Source organism: Eublepharis macularius, chromosome 5, assembly GCF_028583425.1.
Source record: "Eublepharis macularius isolate TG4126 chromosome 5, MPM_Emac_v1.0, whole genome shotgun sequence".
NCBI classification, from domain to species: Eukaryota; Metazoa; Chordata; class Lepidosauria; order Squamata; family Eublepharidae; genus Eublepharis; species Eublepharis macularius.
The window spans coordinates 122,481,796-122,501,440 of NC_072794.1; positions in this window are offsets into that span (position 1 = coordinate 122,481,796).

A 19,645-nucleotide genomic window follows, 5' to 3' on the forward strand; every position below is an offset into this window, starting at 1 on the left:
CTGCCAGACCCAACTCGAGTTCCCTGCAGCTACACAGGAGCTTTGGAGAATAGCTGTTTAAAAATGTAGGAGAGCCCAAATGGCTGTGGAATGCCTCCATGTGCTCTTCAGAGGGTTTGTTAATTTCCTCTTTGCCTCCCTCAATGCTCTGTCAATTATTAATAAACCCTCTGAGGAATTATCTTTGCCAGATCCTTAAAGAGGTAAAATTAACAAACCCTCTGAGGAGCGATCTAGTCGGCTCTGTAGAAAGAGGTGAAATTCAAGAGACGCTTCCCAGCTAACATTGCATTTCCCTTCACATGAGCATCCTCATGTAATTCATCTTGTATGGTTTAGCCCTCAGTTCAAAGCATTTAGCCTTAGTTAGCAGAAAGAAAAGTCCTCATTATAATATGTGATCCTGCTAGTTGCCACCTAGTGGCCAAGTGGCTGATACTTTTGTTTACTCCTAGTTAGCTGAACTAAAATTCATCCACTAGATCAAACCACCCAATTTGGCTCCTTCTGACTTGCTAATGCACCACCTACAATCCTTTCCAGTTTTGAAAATACAAATCTCCTCATTTTTTCTGTTGCTCTCAGGCTTACAGACAGAGCTGGGGAAGGGCTTGATAAACATTGCTCTAACACACACACACACACACACACACTCAAGACACAGACAGAGCTACCAATTGCAGCAGTGGGCCCTCCTGTGGCAATAAGGAAGCTGCAAATCCCCTCAGCTTCTCATTCCTTTCCATACCAGACATGATTTCCTTTCTTGGCTAGAACAAAGGGAAGCAGAATGGACCTTTACCCACAGCATAAACAAAGCAGAAAACTGCCTTGTTTTACCTGCTATCTAGAAGGGCTTGTGGGAGATTTTTAATGAAAGTTGGTAATCTGAGTTGCTATTGAGTCAAATGGGTACTGGGTGATATGCCCAGATTCTAGGGAAAAAACTGGTCAGCCAAGCAATATGATGATCTTACATATGATGTATAGAGAATTAAAGAAAATAGTTTTTTATTTACAAATCTCCAGATTATTGATAAACAACATTCTCCTTTCTTTAGATAAAACAACAGTAAAATTGGAAGTGTGTGTTTCCCCCATCTGTGCAGTTTGCTGTCTTTAACATGATAACTAGCCACATAGCTATTGCTGGGGCACACAGACACACTGCTTATTTAAAATTGCAGTTGTTCATATGGGGTGCTTGCCTTGAGAGAAAATGGATATTATAAGCAATTAAGTTTGGATTTCAAATGTCTTAATTGCACAAACTGAATCATCACTATTGCTTGGGCTTACACAAAGATTTGCACAACCCTGGCACAAATTTTAACTTTTTCTTTGAACAGTTCACCACCCCTATCACACCATATAAAAACCTGAACTCCATTCAGTTTCAAGTCCTTTTCCTTAGTGGCATGGTGCTGCAGTATGTGCAAAACCAAGTCTAAAGCTTTCTTGAACATACAAAATCAGTTTCAATGATACTTGGATCCTGGCCAAAATCTGAAGGTTTTCAAAATAGAATCCCTTGTTATTTTCATTTTCCATGAAACACCAAACAATTGTAACGAAAAGAAGAGAAGAGAAAAGAAAAGAGAAAAGAAGTTTGAGTGTAATCCTCAGAACACTTTCCTGGAAGCAGAGATGAGTAGGATTCTCAGCCCACTTCCTCTATATACACATGTTTAAGTCCTGTTGAAACCATTGACAATTGCATACACATAACACTGTGCTAGACTGCAACTGTGAATTAATTCACCAAAGCCAGAGACAGCCATAATATAGCCCCCTGGATTGCTGGGGCAAGGTGGTGGTGTTGTCTGTGATCTGTGTAGCCAATGCTACTTAACAGGAGACCCTCTGCTGTAATGGACAGTCAAAAAGAAAGATGTAGAGTCCTGGAGTTATTTCCCTTGCAGGCTCTGGTTGCTTTCTGCCTCTCAAAGGGACTGGGTTTTTTCTTTTTCTTTCTTTCTTTAAAAAAAAAGTCTATCCAGCCTCACTAGGGAGTCAGAGAACATCTTTAAAGCTTTAAAAAGACTCATGTTGCTTTGGGCTTCTCATCTTACCACTTCTGCAGTGCCACATGGGCTGAGTTCCTTTGCTTCTACTGTCTTCAACTGTCCTTCATCAAGCAGCATCTCTCAGTGCCTGACAAGCAAATGATAGGTCTGCCATTTGAAAACAGGAGCCACTTCTGTAATGTCTGGGGCAGTAAACTTCATGAAATAATACCACAGAAGACCAACATATGAAACACTTTGGTACTTATTTTCATTGTGCCCCTCCCTGGCCTGCTCTGCTGGATGAGCCTCAGAAAGTCAGTGTGAAGCGAGTTAGGAGTACAGATTGTGGCATCCTACTGCATCTTAATTCATAACTTTTATTCTCAAATTTAAAAAAAAATCTCCTGAGGCACTACACACCACTGAAAGGGACTGCACGGTTTCTATGATCATGATCTCTTAATACCTGTCCTCTTGATGCTTCTGCATACAGGCTTATTTTCCAAGGATAAGGTGCTGCAAGTCAATTGCTACCAACAACTGTCCAGAATTAACCCACCAAACTCTATATTTAGTGAGCAGTTGAATTTATTAAACTAATATTGAAATATAAAAATAGAGATACAAATATGTAAGCAGAGAAATTTAGAATTAAAAAAAAGACTAATGTGTTTCCAGCATGGAAATAGCAGCCACCATTCTATGCTAGCGGCTCAGGCATGACACAATATCATATAACATAACATGCTCATTCTCTCCAAACTTATGGAAACTTTTTTCATAATCTTTTATTCCTGTTCCCACTGAGGCAATAGAATGCTCATTGAGATGATGGCCAGTTTCAGGTAATGAAATTCCTGAAGATTTGCAGGTAGATCTTGGTGAGAAGAGTTTGGGGAAGGGAGGGAGGTCATCTGGGATGTGATATCATACCATCTACCCTCTAAAGCTGCCATTCCCTCTGTAGTCTGTAGATCAGTATCATTCTGGAAGATCTCCAGGCCCAACCATGAGGTTGTTAACTCTTCTGATTGTGGGCGTCATGGAATGCTGGTGACTTGATTCTAAACCTTACCACATACAATCTCAACAGTGATAATAAGAGTCCTGCATTTGTGATTAAATCAAGTTGTCTTTAATATCAGTTAACTACTCAAACAGGATTTACAAAGCATTGTGCTGGGCTATCTGGTGATAGCTGCAGTAAATCTATTTTAGGCCGCAGTCTCTGTTGCAGCCAGGAGGAACAGGTCCTGGTAAGACAGCTTCATTTTGTCTCCTGAGGCTGGTCAAAAATCCCTACCGCTTCTTCAGAGCAGAGGATTGTCAATGTCTGCTTCCAGATCACTTTCTGCTGCTCTCTTCTCTCTAGAGATGGGCACGAATTGAATTACAAGCCAAAAAAACACACAAACCAGACCAGTTCGTGGTTTGCGAACCAGTGGTTCATGGAAGCTCGTTTCCACAAACTTCCATGAACTGCTCTACTGGTTCATTTGGGTCGTAAAAGGGCAGTTTAAATGGGCATCCCCCCTTGCCGCCTGCCAGCTGATAGTTTAAAGGGACCTGCCACGTGCAAGCAGCAGGGCCCTTTAAACTGGCCAAACCCCAGCCCCACGCTTACCTTGCCCTGCAGGCCTGTGGTGTCCTCTCCCTCCTCCCGCAAGGGGCAGGAAGGCCGTTTTTGGCCTTTTCCACCACTACATGGGCCCACAGGGCAGCAGAGGAGGCCGAAAACAGCCTCCCCACCCCTCAAATGGCCACTGCGGCCACCATTTGAGGAATGGGAAGGTCATTTTTGGCCGCCTCCTCTGCCCTGCGGGCCCACGCAGCAGCGGAAGAGGCCAAAAACGGCCTTCCCGCCCCTCACGGGAGGAGGGGGAGGACGGCGCAGGCCTGCAAGGCAAGGTAAGTGTGGGGCTGGGGCTGGGGGCTGTCAAATGTCCTTTCCCCTGCTGCTGCTAAGCAGCTGGAAAGGGGCATTTAAACCCCACGAACCACAAACTGATTTGTAAACTGGCCACAGTTCATGCCAGTTCATGGTTCGTGGTTCATGAAAATCCACGAACCACAAACCTCATGGTTCGGGTTTTTTGCGGTTCATGCCCATCTCTACTTCTCTCCCCTTCACCTCTTCTTCTCTGACCACACCTCATGCTCTGAGTGTGGTGATCCAGGGCTGGCAGCAGATATTATCAGCCTTTGCATTGCAGCTCTTCTCTCCCCTCATTCATGGCCCCCTTTTCTACAAGTTCAGGCTCTATTCTCCCTGCTGTGATGGCCAACTAATTCCACCATCATGGCATGCCGGATAGAGGGGTGCACATAGGGTTGCAGTCACCTGCTATATCGGGACACCTCCAGCCAGCAACACACACACACACCAACCCCTGATGCCACTCAGTAGACTGGTGGTGGGGAAATGCAGTCCACAGCGATGGCATGACATCACTTCCTGGATGAACCTGTAACCGACATCCTACCATTCTAGGATTCAGCAGAAAATTTATGGTAAAAGTTCTGCTGAATCCTAGAACACCATGATTTCACTTCCAGGTTCACTCTGGAAATAACATCATGGTGTTAATGCAATTGTGCCCACCATGTCCGTGCCTCTTGTCACCCACTGGTTGCCATTCACTGGTTGGCAACCCTAGGAGCATGTTTTTCTCACATTTTTTTCACCCTGCAGGTCTAAAAGAATGCTAAAAAAGTCACTTCTCTGTTTCCTTCAGTATTACTCCCATGAGGCAATGGGAGATTGTCCCAGGAATTCATAAAGTATTTTAGGGCCCCTGAGATCAGCATGAAGAATACCCCGAGAAGGAAGCAAAGCACCCAGTTCTTTCATGCTCTGCTTCCTCCACATCTTCCAGGTACTTATGGAATAGCAAATGAGCCCAATTTTTCTGTTGGAGGTGGGTCATTTGTTGGACCATGGGACTCAAGAGGTACAAAACCATGCTGTCCTCTGATGTTGGCCATGGAGTAAGCAAAATTCAGGCATGACTGGTCTGTTTTTTCCCCCTCTGTTCCTAAACAGCAAATGGTCTCCAGTTTGCTCAGACTGTGGAAATAGGGGCTACACTAAGGTGAAGAGAGTGGGAAAACACATTGTCAGGAACTGTTATAGTGCATTGCCTTTGCAGTGATATTGTATCATCCACATGCAGCTATGTAAGACTGAGAGTCTGGCCAAAACTATTGGGATTATGGATTCATTGGCTTAGTATAGTCGAGTTACACTTCCATCAAAGTGGGTGCTTCACATACAGTAAAGTAAACCCACTCACGCAAATATGTTGTAAAAAGTTAAAACTTACATTTATTGAAGTGGTTTCCAATTCAGATCAATTCAGAAGAAAGGAAGAGAGAATGAGGGTGGAAACACATGAGACGAATTACATGTGAAGAGCATGGGTTGGGTCATGCAAACTTATCTGGGAGCAATAGTCTTACCCTTCCCCCTCTTCAAGCTCCTGGAGGAAAACTGAGCTGAGTGGATTTTCTTACAAAGAACAGTCACTTGACTGGAGAGATTCTCTCTTTCAAAAGTTCACTCCAGTTTTCCTTCAGGAGCTCAGAGATGGGGCGGAGGGGTGGGGAATCCATGCTGTGATTCTTTGCCAGGAGAAGAAGAATGGGAGGGTCTGGGTTTCTCTTTCACTCGCAAAACACCTCGGCTCTTTCCCTGCCTCTTGTTACATCTCTCCCCACCACCACTCCATCCCCATCCCGAGCTCTCAGAGGATTTTTGAAAGAGAGAGAGAGTGTGTGTATGAAAGAGAAAGTCCCTCCAGTTGCAATTCTCCCCATCTGAGAATCACATTGAGTGGCTGGTTTTTTTAAAGACTACATTTCCCAGGGATCCTTACAGGATCTGACACGCTCCTATGCATCTCATGTGGTTCCACTCTGAGTCTTTATACACAAGACATCTTACACGGGGATGTTCAAGTGAAAGATCTTGTTCTCCCATTGTGGATACACATGCATTGCTAGGGAGACAGAGTACACTTTAATATAAGACCACACAGAAAGTAAGTCACTTGAGTGTCCCTGTGTACGATGTCTTGTGTGAGAGAATCAATGCCCAACCTAAAGAATACTTCATTACAAGTGGCCAACTGTCCAGTAGCACATGGCTTCATGGACAGAGTTGTGAAGATACATCCTTCTCCTTGGAAAGCCATGAGAGAAAGAGCAAACAAATGACATAGGAAGAGAGGGAGGAGTCAGAGAGATACTCCCCACTTAGACAAATAGAGGCATCCTATTCATTAGGAAGATAACCCACATACACAAAGAGATTTGCAGCAGCACCATCACCCCATGTTCAGGCATGCTGAGTTGCCTCTGTTCCAACAAAAAGAACCCATTTTTGTCTTTAATGTGTCCAACCTTGGCAGTTAGACCCCAAGTCCCTCTCAGCAAGCACTCGGGTGCATTGGTTGAAGAAGACTTTATTAGGGATCTATTCGGTACAAGGCACTATGAAACAGGTATTGGCAGAAGTGATTATTCAAACTTGGTCACTGGTTATTATAGAGAAACTTCCCACCCTTTAGGGTCCATTGGCATTCTGGCGCAAACCCCCAGGAGTTACATGGGAACTGATTAGTTTAGACTAGACATGTTGCAGAATGATTCATAGCAGTCTCTAAGAACAAGATACAAACACTCCGCGCTCCCAGCCCAGCTTCAAGGACACTTGCTGTATCAGTGAAAGAACATTCCTGCCTACAGACACACCCACCCACCAGCAGAGTACATCTGTGAATGCATTTTACACTCTCTCAGATGAACCATACATAATACAGAATACAACACATGAATAGAGCAAAACATAGTAATGGCAGGTATGCAGAGCTATGTGATATTCTGTCTCTGCACAAAAGATGAAGGGCAGCCTTCTGAGGAACAGGTGGAAGGGATGCTTATAGTTCCCAGCTTCCCCAGAGATACTGCATTTGTGCAGCCATATGGAGGGCCAAAGACCAAGGGCTGGATCAGGAGATCTTCCCCTGAAGAAAAGCATTTCAGTAGCAGAAAAGCTGCATGATCCAATTCCATTTTTTTTCCTGTAGGATGAAAGCCAGGTGGGGGAAAACAATGAACAGAAAAATGCCTGCAGGAGAAAGGGTTAATCAGGTGCCACCATGAGTACAATTCCTCTGCAGACTCACAGCCTACCAGGATTGCTTTTGCTTACTTTTAAAAAAAGTGCTGGCAGAGTAGCAAGAAACTGGCATGCAAAGGAGAACACTATTTCCAGTCAGACGCTAATTGGTCAATCAACATTAAACATTTAGGAAATGCACTTTTTAGATGCCTTAAACGGATCTGGCATGCAATCTTTTCAATCTCTCTTTTTAAAAACAAGCCATGTTCTGCATGGTTATAATCATTCTTCTTGCCCTCTCCGGACCTTCTCTAATGTGCCTTATCATTTTGAGATTCTTCAAGCTACTTAAAAGCCCATTAGGCTGGTAGCTACAGGTAGAATCCACAAGTGAATGGATTCTGTACACTGATGAAAGCATTCTAGTGCTCTCTAATCAGATGGATCCACAGCCATGAATAGCCTTCTTCAGGGGATTGGTCCCTCCACCCTACCACACACTCAGTCACATTCAAGTGTTTTCTTTCACAGTTGCAATTTTCTACCTCTCCCAAATGGCTCCCTAGAAATGGAAGCTAGCAGCCTCTCTGTTCCAAACCAGAAAAAAATTAAAAGTTTGTGCATTCTGATTATAGGACTGAACATTCAAACTATCAGAGTACATTCAAAAATGAAGCTGTAAAAGTATTATTATATAATTTGTTGTCAGATTGAAAGAAAGTGCTGCATTTAAAAATCATAACATCAGATGCCTTGACATTCAGTTTGTCCTACTTCCCAAGGATAACTGGCTCGCTCTGGTCTTGGCTATCAGAGGAAAAAAATAGGGAGGTTTAGGAATTTAGGTGTGGAGTAAATTTTAATAGGCAAAGGGAATTCTTCAACCTCCAATCCTGCCCTTCCTCCCTGAAACTCTTTTCCCCTCCTCTATTTTATTATCACAACAACCCTGTGAGATAGATTAGGATGAAAGAAACTACATGGCCCAAGGTTGCCTAATGCTCAGTGACTTTCATGACCAAGAGCCTAACTACATGTTATATTTTCCTCCCAATGCCCCTGGTCTTCCCAGGGACCTGGGTAATCATCTATGCAAGTTCTGTGCTGATAGTGATAACTCAATTGTCAGGTGCCCCCGGGGCCAGTTTTGGAATGGGACTACCACATGCAGGGAGAATGGGTTCATGCCTTCCTGACATGTCATTTTCCCAACTGAAACCATCCTGGGGGCACTGTTTGTCCAATTGGTGGTTCTACATTGATGTAGATGAGGTACACCTAGGTTCCCAAATATAGCAAATAGTAAATGTAGGTAATAGCAAATAGCATCACCTGGATTATATCAGGTCAGTGAAAAGACAGGGGTGGGGAGAGGATTAAGCACCTTCTACCACATGCTGCAGTACCAATCAAAACCACTTCATACATGCCTAAGACTTAAGTTCCCAGCATGGAATTTGGACACATATCCAATCATGTAGGTTTGGGGAGGACGTAGGGACAACATTGTGTATAATTAGAGTAGGGAACTGATTCAGGTCTCCTCATTCCCTGTCTGATACCCTTCCCACTATACCACACTTTCCTCAGAACTGTCTTTCACTGAGACAGTCCACTGGCCCGTTATCTAGCTAAGAATTGCCTCCTCCAACTTCCGGAAGCTTCCCATATTCTCAGGCAGACTCATTCACAGCCTTGTTAAAAATAGGACATGAGGGTTTCTTCATGCAAAGTTTGCTCTACTGCAGAGTTGTGACCAGGGCTTTTTTTCAGGGGGAACTCAGGGGAACAGAGTTCCGGAATCTCTTGAAAATGGTCACATGGCTGGTGGCCCCGCCCCCTGATCTCCAGACAGAGGGGAGTTTAGATCGCCCTCCATGCTGCTCAGCGGCACGGAGGGCAATCTAAACTCCCCTCTGTCTGGAGATTCGGGGGGCGGGGCCACCAGCCATGTGACCATTTTCTCTGACGGCAACCCACTGAGTTCCACCACCTCTTTTCCCAGAAAAAAAGCCCTGGTTGTGACCTTTACCCATATTTGCTTTGGTTGATTCTTTTTTTAACAGTCAGATGGAATAAGCTGTTATGGATCCAAGTCCTGGTTGGCAAGAGAAAAAAATATCCCCACATGCAAACAGTTGAGTCTGACAAAACTGCTGCTGTGGCATGGCCAGACCATTATAGCAGTCTGGTGAGAGTAGGAAGAAGGCATGTTTCCCTGTTATTTCTTTCAATAGAATCCTACAGGCACCTTTTAGCCACAGAATTGAGTGCTGGGATATTATATGGGGTGGGGGAGGGGGGATGAGGGGAAGGAATGAGGCTTCCTTACGAATGTGGCAAAGGAGCTGACATGATCCATCTTTCCAGACACAGGACATTGCTGCAGCGTATGCTGTGCTACAGAACTGAGACGTGTTAAGTATTATTAGATTTTGTAGAGATTAATGTTCTGAGTAACCCATTTTACCCGTCAAAATGTGGTGGTGAAAAATCTAAATAGTCTTAACAGCAATGCACATTTTCACTCTAGTTATTTCAAAGCGCAAGAATGGATGATCTAATTAAGAAGTCTTTTCTCGTGTTACTTTAACAGAGAGAAAACGCCACAGAAAATGAATGACTCACGGATATCTCACCAGTAAATAATTTGATCATAATTTTCCCATTCCTGAATAAAAATCTGATTACCAGTGGGGGCATCAGGAAGTGTCAGTAGTATTAACAGGAAACATTTGTATGTCTCATTTTAATATTATTTTCTTCTGTACTTACCACAAGATCATATGAAAAGTACCAGTGTGACTGCTTCAGCATGACAGATCTCCTTCTATACACCAAAGTTATTACAGCTTTCTTCAAAGCATAGGCAACTCCAAATGTGAAATAGAGAATCCACATGTATTGTCGAAGGCTTTCATGGCCGGAGAACGATGGTTGTTGTGGGTTTTCGGGCTGTATTGCCGTGGTCTTGGCATTGTAGTTCCTGATGTTTCGCCAGCAGCTGTGGCTGGCATCTTCCGAGGTGTAGCACCAAAAGACAGAGATCTCTCAGTGTCACAGTGTGGAAAAGATGTTGGCAGGTCATTTATATATACAATAGCCCTGCAGAGAAGATTAGCACATCAGAGAAGATTAGCACATCAAGCACCAATCCATATGCAAAAGAACCTCCTCAGGATACAGTGAAGCCTCCCACCATTAGCATTCCACACCCTGGGAAACTCTTACAGGATGGTTGTTGGGGGTTTTCCGGGCTGTATTGCCGTGGTCTTGGCATTGTAGTTCCTGACGTTTCGCCAGCAGCTGTGGCTGGCATCTTCAGAGGTGTAGCACCAAAAGACAGAGATCTCTCAGTGTCACAGTGTGGAAAAGATGTTGGCAGGTCATTTGTATCTACTCAGGAGGGGTGGGGTTGAGCTGAGTCATCCTGTAAGAGTTTCCCAGGGTGTGGAATGCTAATGGCAGGAGGCTTCACTGTATCCTGAGGAGGTTCTTTTGCATATGGATTGGTGCTTGATGTGCTAATCTTCTCTGCAGGACTATTGTCGAGTATAGAGTGTTTTGGTTGTTGTGGGTTTTCCGGGCTGTATTGCCATGGGGCAATACAGCCCGGAAAACCCACAACAACCATCGTTCTCCGGCCGTGAAAGCCTTCGACAATACATCTTACAGGATGATTCAGCTCAACCCCACCCCTCCTGAGTAGATATAAATGACCTGCCAACATCTTTTCCACACTGTGACACTGAGAGATCTCTGTCTTTTGGTGCTACACCTCTGAAGATGCCATTCACAGCTGCTGGCGAAACATCAGGAACTACAATGCCAAGACCACGGCAATACAGCCCGGAAAACCCACAACAACCAGAGAATCCACAGTTGTTTAAGAAAGGTAAGAATGTACTGAAGCGAGTTTCAAAACAGGTCACAAAAACCGTGTTGCTGATCAAGGGTGCCACGAAGATTTGTAACAGATCTGGTCACTAAGATTTCACTGTACCAAAAACATACTGAGGACTAAGTGTTCAGCAGATGCAGTGAGTTTTGACGCAATAAGCAAGAGCATCAAGAACACACATGCTGATTCAGGCAGGGCAATTTTTGCATGGAAGCAGGCCTCTGTGTGCTCATCCATAGGTGGATCAAAACTCAAGCATGAAAAAGGGTGTTGAGCTGTATCTATATGGGAGGTGTGAAAACTTGCCCCTGCCATGGCAATACCAGTAAGTGGCATGGAAGATGGCAAGAATAGTGTCCACACACCATTCTCTGTTGCCATCATCCCCACACTTTTCACCTTGCTGTAGCTACAGCGAGGCTCAGCTAGGAAAAATGTTAAGGGCCAAGGGTGGGAGGAAACAATAAACGGCAGTGAGCTACTTGGTGCCATTTTCAAAGCAGATCTTACTTCTGCCCTAGGGGTGTACACTTCAAGAAAAAAAATAGGTCAAGTTGTTGGAGGCTTCCTGTAAGACTGCCCTAGATCTAAAGCCACTGGAGGATTACTGCTGGCCTGGCTGTTCCTAGCCATGCTGCCCTCCTCAGGAGGAGGTAAGGCTGCCCCAGGTCCTAGGGCTGCTGCAGGAGGGGGTTAGAGGTGAAGGACCTGGCAAGGCTGGCTGCTGCTGCGGCAAAAGTGGGATGAGTGGCGCAGAGACCAATGGTACCAGACATGTTTGCTTTAGTTCCTCGTTACATTTTCTACCTCCTTTGGTTTCAAAGGGAAAAACACATCCAGCTATAACTTTTCTCTCCATCTAAACTTGGATGAATTCCAAGGGCATATTAGGACTTCCTCAAGACACTCTGCCTCCCAAATTTTAGGCAGTCAGGAAAAAACTGCTACTGTTTCATAGACAGTCAGCAACCTTGTTTTCACAGGGGCACAGTGGGCACAAATCATATGCAATGTGTGACAGATCCCTGAGATCCAATATGGCTCAGGAGTGCTACCTAGATCATCAGAGCTCTTGGAACCCTGGGGCTTTACAAGAAAGGACAACCAGCTTAGGCCAGATTCCCTTTTTGTCATGGACTTGCATTAATAATGCAGGACCATCCTGTAATAATTCTCTAATGGGTAGCAAAAGTCTCTGACATCAGAGATGGATCTTGGCTGGAATTGATTAGATCTGCTAATCAATCTCACTGAGGAGGCTGGCTTAGGTCAGACTCCATTGCCCATAAATATTGGGGAGTTCTGGAGTTTTCTTTGTCACCACTTTGGAACTGCCTAACATCTGGAGACCCCAAAACCAGTGAGTCAGGGATTAAGAACTCCTCCACTATCCGGGCACTACAAAAACTCTGTACATGCTCTGAGGGACCTGCTACAATTTAAGTAAAGTGTACTAAGTTGAGTTAGACCAACTGTATTGGTTTCATTTGAGAGACTGTGTGCTGTGTGATAGTGGGCTTTCCCCTGTGTTTTGCATTACTAGGCTGCTTTCCAGGTAAACTTTGATCTAAGGGAGTTCCCAGCAAAGATAGTCACCTTTCTCCCCTTTCTAACAGTAACCCAATACATAAGGAAAGGCAGCCATTACACAAGGCTGCCCTTAAGAAAGCAGTGGGTGGTGTCTACTTTTTTTAAAAAAAAAAGGAGTGTGAGAGTGAGGGGAGATGAACCCAGTTACCACCTTTTCATTTCTGCTAAGCCTTCCTTGTGCAGTTTCTAGTGCTATATGGACAATGCCATATAGGGTTTGGGCCGTTTAAAGGCCCCTGCCACTTGCAAACAGCAGGTGCCTTTAAACTATCAGCTGGCAGGCAGTGAGGGGGGATCCCCCCTGCCACCTGCCAGCTGATAGTTTAAAGGGCCCTGGCACTTGCAAGGGGCAGGAAAAGTTTAAATGGCCATTCCCCGGGGAAATGGCCATTTAAACCACCCCTTTAATACAAACCAAATGAACCAGTAGACCAGTTCATGGAAGTTCGTGGAAATGAGCTTCCATGAACCACTGGTTCACGAACCACGAATCAAGCTGGTTCGTGGGTTTTTTTGGTTCGTATTTAGGTTCATGCCCATCTCTAGTAGGAATATTGCAACAGAACTAAGCAGTTTTCATGAATAAAACACTGAAACAGCCAGTAGAAACTGAGTGTGTGAGTTGACAGATGATAATCAGGAAAGGAAATAGATAAGCCAGTACTTGCACTGAGCCCAGCTGTATATGCTTTAAAGCTTTGGAGAGATATAAAAACGAATTTTCTCTTCAAACATTAATTGACATTTAAAGAGAACTTAGAAGCTAGATGTACACTTTGTGAATGTGTAAAATCTGTGGAATTAGAATCCTGTTCAAATATTTATTTCCTCTCTTGGCTACAACTCCTGAAAGTCAGAGCTGGGGGAGAGACTTAGAAGGTGGTGAGGCCATGTGTATCACTTTCTAGATCACCTGCTCAAGGCCCCAGTTGGATTAAGGGAAGTCCTACAAACAAACTTCCCATAGACATCCAGCTTTCCCTTCTTATTTTTGCCAGTTTAAAGAAAAGTTTCCTTTATATGTGTGTTCATGTGTGTATATATGTTGAATCGTAGGATGCAAATGCCAGCAACTCAGCAATTTACAGCAGCTGTAACCCATGGCATCCCCTCCCCTTTCCTAAGTGTGACACATTTGCAAAGGCATATCATCCTCTGACTCCTCAAAATAGCCTTAAACACAGGGTCGAAGAGATTTTAATTGTTGGTTCAATTTAGCTGTGTTCCTTGTATGCAAGGATGCCCCTTAAGAGCAGAAACAGCTGTTTGCTAATCAAGTCAGCTCATCAGTGGGTAAGAACTCCGCTGAAGTTGCTCGGAGTTTCATGTGACCATAACTTGTAGTTATGTAGTACTTGTATTTGTAGTTATGTAGTTATGTAGGAAATAATATTTGAGCCAATAATCTGCTTGCTTTTCAGTTTTCGTGATTTACAGATTAAAAGGATGGAAAATATAGGTAGTGGTTCTGCTCTGAGACAATTACCATGTAGGGGAGAAAATATTGTACACTTCTATGTATGATGTATGAAGACAGTTAGAAGAGTTTCTAGCCAGAAGCCAACATCATCAAATTCTGGGAAGGAGGCTGATGCAATTGCTTTGTTATGGTAGCTACAGGAGAGGCATCCTAGAATTTTTCCAAATAAATAAGTGCTTTGCAAGAGTTACTTTTGCCATGAGTACTCTATTGGGAGTAAACCCCAGTGTGGGACTACTAGGTAAACATTCATTGGTTTTCCACTCCTAGTGTTTTCATAGGTATTTTATTTAGTGATGCTATTTATTTTTAAGACCTTGGGATGTTGCTAGCTTCAGATCTAGCTATCTATTGAATGAACGAACGAACGAACGAACGAATGAACGAATGAATGAATGAATGGTTTGATTACTGTCACGTTTGCCAAACAGATAAGTTGGATGTGGATAAGTTCATTGGCTTGCATTATATCACTTGACCCTTTAGTTGTGGATTATTGCTTGTGCAATTCCTTTGAAGGTATTTTGCTTGTCGATGAAATGAACACAAATACATCAGCATGTCAATGTCTGGGTCATGGTTCCAGGGCTACCTGTTTAGTGTAGAGTTACCATTCATTCTGTTTTTACAAGGTGATGTCATAGCCATTCTGATGTTTCCTATTTGTTTTCCTGTCTTTTTTCAAACCTGGACTGATTTCACACATGCTGAAGAATGTACTTTCAGTTCAATTTCAGTTCACTTTGCAACCTGATTTTAATTTGTGAAATGGGAACATCTACTTGCAAACAATTGCTAAAGTTACTGAAAGTTCATTATTCAGCGGTGTGAAAGCAACACTGATGTGTGGCAAATACTCCCCACATACAATTGCAGTACCATGCTGTTCCATTTGGACAATCAAAGTATTATTGAGGGTCTCCTTCCATCTTAGTTAATTACTTCCTGCTTTCTCAACTGCCAATCAATTTTCTTGGGACATTAATTAATCAATTATAAATTATCTAGTCTTTTTGCCTTGGAATGGGTGCATCATTACTGCTTTGTACTTTGTACTCAGCCGAGGCCACTGTTCATTTTTTAAATCAATATATCTATTTCCAAACTATGCCTAGAGGATATGATAGAGCAGCATTGATTTATGAGCTCAGTAAGAGAACCAATTAGTCCCAAGGGAATAGGAAGTAATCAATTAGGATGAAAAAATCAGCAGATGGAAAATAGCAGCAAGAGGCAGGACCTTTGCTGGAGGGGACTTACTTCTAAGTAGTCATATATTAGGTTCTTTCCTGTGAGTGGATTTTAATGGGGAATATAACATAACATTAAACTCACATTTCAGTTCCATCTACAAATGAAAGTGGAAAAGAATCCTTCATCAGATTGGGGAGAATGAGGACCTTGGGGCGGGGGTGGGGGGGAAATACCATAGAGTCCACCCTCCAAAGCAGCCATTTTCTTCAGGAAAACAGATCACTATAGCTGGAGATCAGTTGCAATTCTAGGAGATCTCTCGGCCCCAGCTGGCAACTTTAGCAGTACACAAGGACTGTAGTGTGTGGATTCTGTGGAACCTTCCAGTATTTTTGTAATGTTGTTTTGTTATTGTTGTTTATGTTGTTTTATTGACAGATATTAGCATTTAAGCCCAACTGTGTGGGTGATTGTTCCTTTGTCTTCCTATTCTGCATTGTCTACAATTGTGTGCTGTAACTGCTGTCAGAATTAAGGAGATATGGCAAATCTGTGCAGGCACTGGAAGATTTTTATGACTATTTGTAGAACCCTCACATTGTTGTAGTGCTTGCAGTTTCAGAATACTATGGAACATGTACCTTTGACCACATTCTCATAAAGCTCTTGGAGAGATCAACTGAATATTCAGGACAAAATGCCTCCTGGCCACTTCACATCTGAAAGTTGTAAACTGTGAGGCTATTGAATTGTAAGAAACAAATTGTACCATTCATTGCAAAACTAGAAGAGTGGGCCTTAAGGTTCCTTGGATCAATAACTGAGCCTCTGTTCTTTTTTTTGCCTCTGGAAAAGGGTTGCAAATATGCTTCAGAATGAAGTCACAATGCTTAGGCAATTCAGCCAGGCCAAGGAGAAAGCTTGCAGGAGAGGCTTTACAATCCTTCAGGAAAGAATTTTCAAATGCATTTTGGCTTCTCTCTGATAAAGACACAGCCAAATGAAAAATGAGACATATAAATATTTAAAGAGCAATAACACAAAGGGAGGAAAGTGTATCATTATTACCAGGGGAAAAGTAAAAGAGAACTGCTTTGCTGGGAAGTCAGAAACATCAGATTGGCTGTATGGAAAGATCAGACTTTAAACTTGGCACTTGCAGGCTGCTCATTGCAAAGAGAAGTCAAAGACATTACAGGCGGGAGGGGAGCCATTGTAGTTATCTATGCAAAAGTTTCTCAGATTTTACCATAAAATGCCTACAGGTAGAGAAAAAAATATTTCCAAGATTCAGTACTTAAAGTTACAATTTGGGCTCACTGTTAATAAACTCTTCTTCACATTAAGCTCTTCTTTAGGAATCCGAGCTGTGTTAATCTGATAGACCTGTGGGTCCAATGCATATAGATAGGCATGACATCCCATTGTGACTGAGTTTTCCCTCACACAGCAGTAACAACTACAATGGCTATATGGACTGATGCTGTAATATAGAAAGCCTTCACATCATTACCTGGAACAGATTGAGGATGGAAGAATAATGTTATTCCTTCAGTGACAACAATCCATAGGGCAAGCACTTAGATTTTACAACTGTGATGAGTAGACAACTAACCACTATGAGTCCCTGCATACCAGCCTTCACACAACCCACCTTCACACACACAAATAGCAGTGAGTGAGCTGCTTCCCTCTGGAATGACCTCCTGAAGGTGGGGCTAATTATGTAATTGTGTTTTTCTTCACTACCTTCCTAAGAATCATATTTCTGAAGAGTGTATTGTACCCTTTATACCAAAGCCTATCCCATACCCTCTTCCTTGATGTCCACAGAACTCCACTTGCCCTTGGTGTTTAGCGTTGCCCTTGCTATGATGGCTGAACCACTTATGTAGTATTTACTTAGAGAAACTCATGAATAAATATGTATACTTAGACATTCCTTTCAACCCCTACACTCTAAAATAGAGACAAAAGTCCTATAAAGGAGCAGCAGTGAAGGATAAAACACAATGATATGAAGGACATCAAACTTTCTGTAAATAAAAAAAATCAAGAATTAACAATATTTGAATAAGATAGAAGAATTGGGTCGGGAAGAAATGTAATTTTTTTAGTGCATGAGTAGGAAAGCTGAATCAAGACTGTCTCATGATTTCTTTGACAGGAACCATAAGAGTCTCTTACAGAATTCTGATAGCAGTTGATAGCCTAACTAAAATTGAGAGTACTGCAAGGGAAATGAAGGCCAGAAAATTATTGTCTTTTTTTATCTTCTATGATATTAAGAAATAGCAGCATTGATGGTATTTTAAACTATGTGAACAGTCTTAACTGTGCCATGCAGGAAGATTGTGGGGCTAGATATGTTGAGTATCTTAAGACCCACCATAAAGGCCAATCCCTCATAGTTTCAAAACCATGGCATTTTTCCAGTGGGAACGAGGTGGAAGGGAGTTCGGGCTCCTCTTGAAAACAGTCACATGGCTGGTGGCTCCGCCCCCTGATCTCCAGACAGAGGGGAGTTTAGATTGCCCTCCGTGCCACTCCCCTCTGTCTGGAGATCAGGGGGCAGGATCACCGGCCATGTGACCATTTTTGCCAAGGGTGATTTAAACTTTAAAAAACTCCCCCCTTGTTCCAGCTAACCCAAAGTGACATCATTGTGTGGTCTTGAGTAGACATGGGCACAAACAGCATTATGAACGGGAAAAAACCAAGAACAGCCAGTTCGTCTGTTCGCGAAAAAGCTATTTCTGAGGCTCCATTCTAAATGAATAAGTGGTCATTGCAAGCTTCGTTTGTTGCCTTCGTCAGCTGTTCATCAAGCCAGACAGTCTGGACCCTTTCAATCAATTCCCCTGGCAACGGCAGGGACTGAACTCTGTCTGAACTCCTTCTGGCTTTCCTTCTGGCTTTAACCCTTCAAAGTACTTCCAGCAGAGAGTCCCGGTTTTTGCCACTGTGAAGAGAAAATGACAACAAAGGGGGAGACCCATGCATCATGCCTTTCTCAGGGTGCAATCTCTTTGAAACTTGGGGAGTCTTAGGAGGACAGTGAGGACTATATACCCTGATAATTTGATGGGTATTGGACATTGAGAAGGGCAGTTTGGAACCCCTCAAAGTAGCTGCCTTCCAACAGGCAGTTTCGTTTTTGCCACTATGAACAGAAAATTACAACAAAGAGAATGACCCATGGATCATGCCTTTCCCGGATGTAATCTCTCTGAAACTTGGGGGGTATTTGGAGGACAGTGAGGACTATGTCCCCTGCAGATTTGGTGGGTATTGGACATTGAGAAGGTCAAGTTGTAACCCCTCAAAGTAGCTGCCTTCCAACAGGCAGTTCCATTTTTGCCATTGTGAAGAAAAGATGACAGCAAAGGGGGGGGACACATCGATCGTGCCTTTTCCAGTGTGCAATCTCTCTGAAACTTGGGGGGTCTTCAGAGGACAGTGACGAGTCTATTTCCCCTGCACATTTGGTGGGTATTGGACATTGGGAAGGTCAGTTTGTGGAGTATTTAAAGGGCCCTGCCCCTTGCACATGGCAGGGCCCTTTAAACTATCAGCTGGCAGGAAAGGGACCTTTAAACTATCCGCTGGCAGGAATTCCCCCTGCCACCTGCCAGCAGATAGTTTAAAGGGATCTTTAAGGGGCCATGAACAATGAACAAGTTTGTGAACACTGGTCGTTGTTCATTGTTCATGGATGGCAACAATCAACTAACAGCTTGTTCGGGTTTTTTTCCATTCGTGCCCATGTCTAGTCCTGAGTTCCACCACTGAGTTCCACCACCTCTTTTCCCAGAAAAAAAGCCCTGTTCAAAACCATAATAAAATCATCAAGTTTTTCTTCAGGGACATTCTGCATTTTGTGAGTGCCACCTCCATTTTCCAAGGGTTGAGAATTTCCATGAACTGCTAGATCAGAGCAGGTGGAAATTTGAATGATAATGCAAGGGTGTATGACAGCCAGGGGCGGCGCTAGGGTTTGCCGCGCTCACAGCTGGCCAGCCAAGCGACCCCCGCGCGCGCATGAGCACGCGCGCACCTGCCTGTGTGATGACGTCATGCGTGATGTCATCACGGGAGCGCACGCGCCACCGCTGACCCGATCGCTGCGGCGGGCAGCCTCCGAGCTCTCCCGCTCGGTTGCCTCCACCGCAGCAGATGCCTGCCCGTGGTGGCTGCGCCCGGCTGGGGGCTTGTGCTGGCGGCGGCGGTGGCACGGGGTGGGAGGAATAGGAGGCTTCTGCTTTGGGGGGCGCACTCTTGCCCCCCGCGCCTCTTCCAGCGCTCCCTCCGGCACCCCGCACCTGTGGCCACCGCCTACCTGGCCTCAA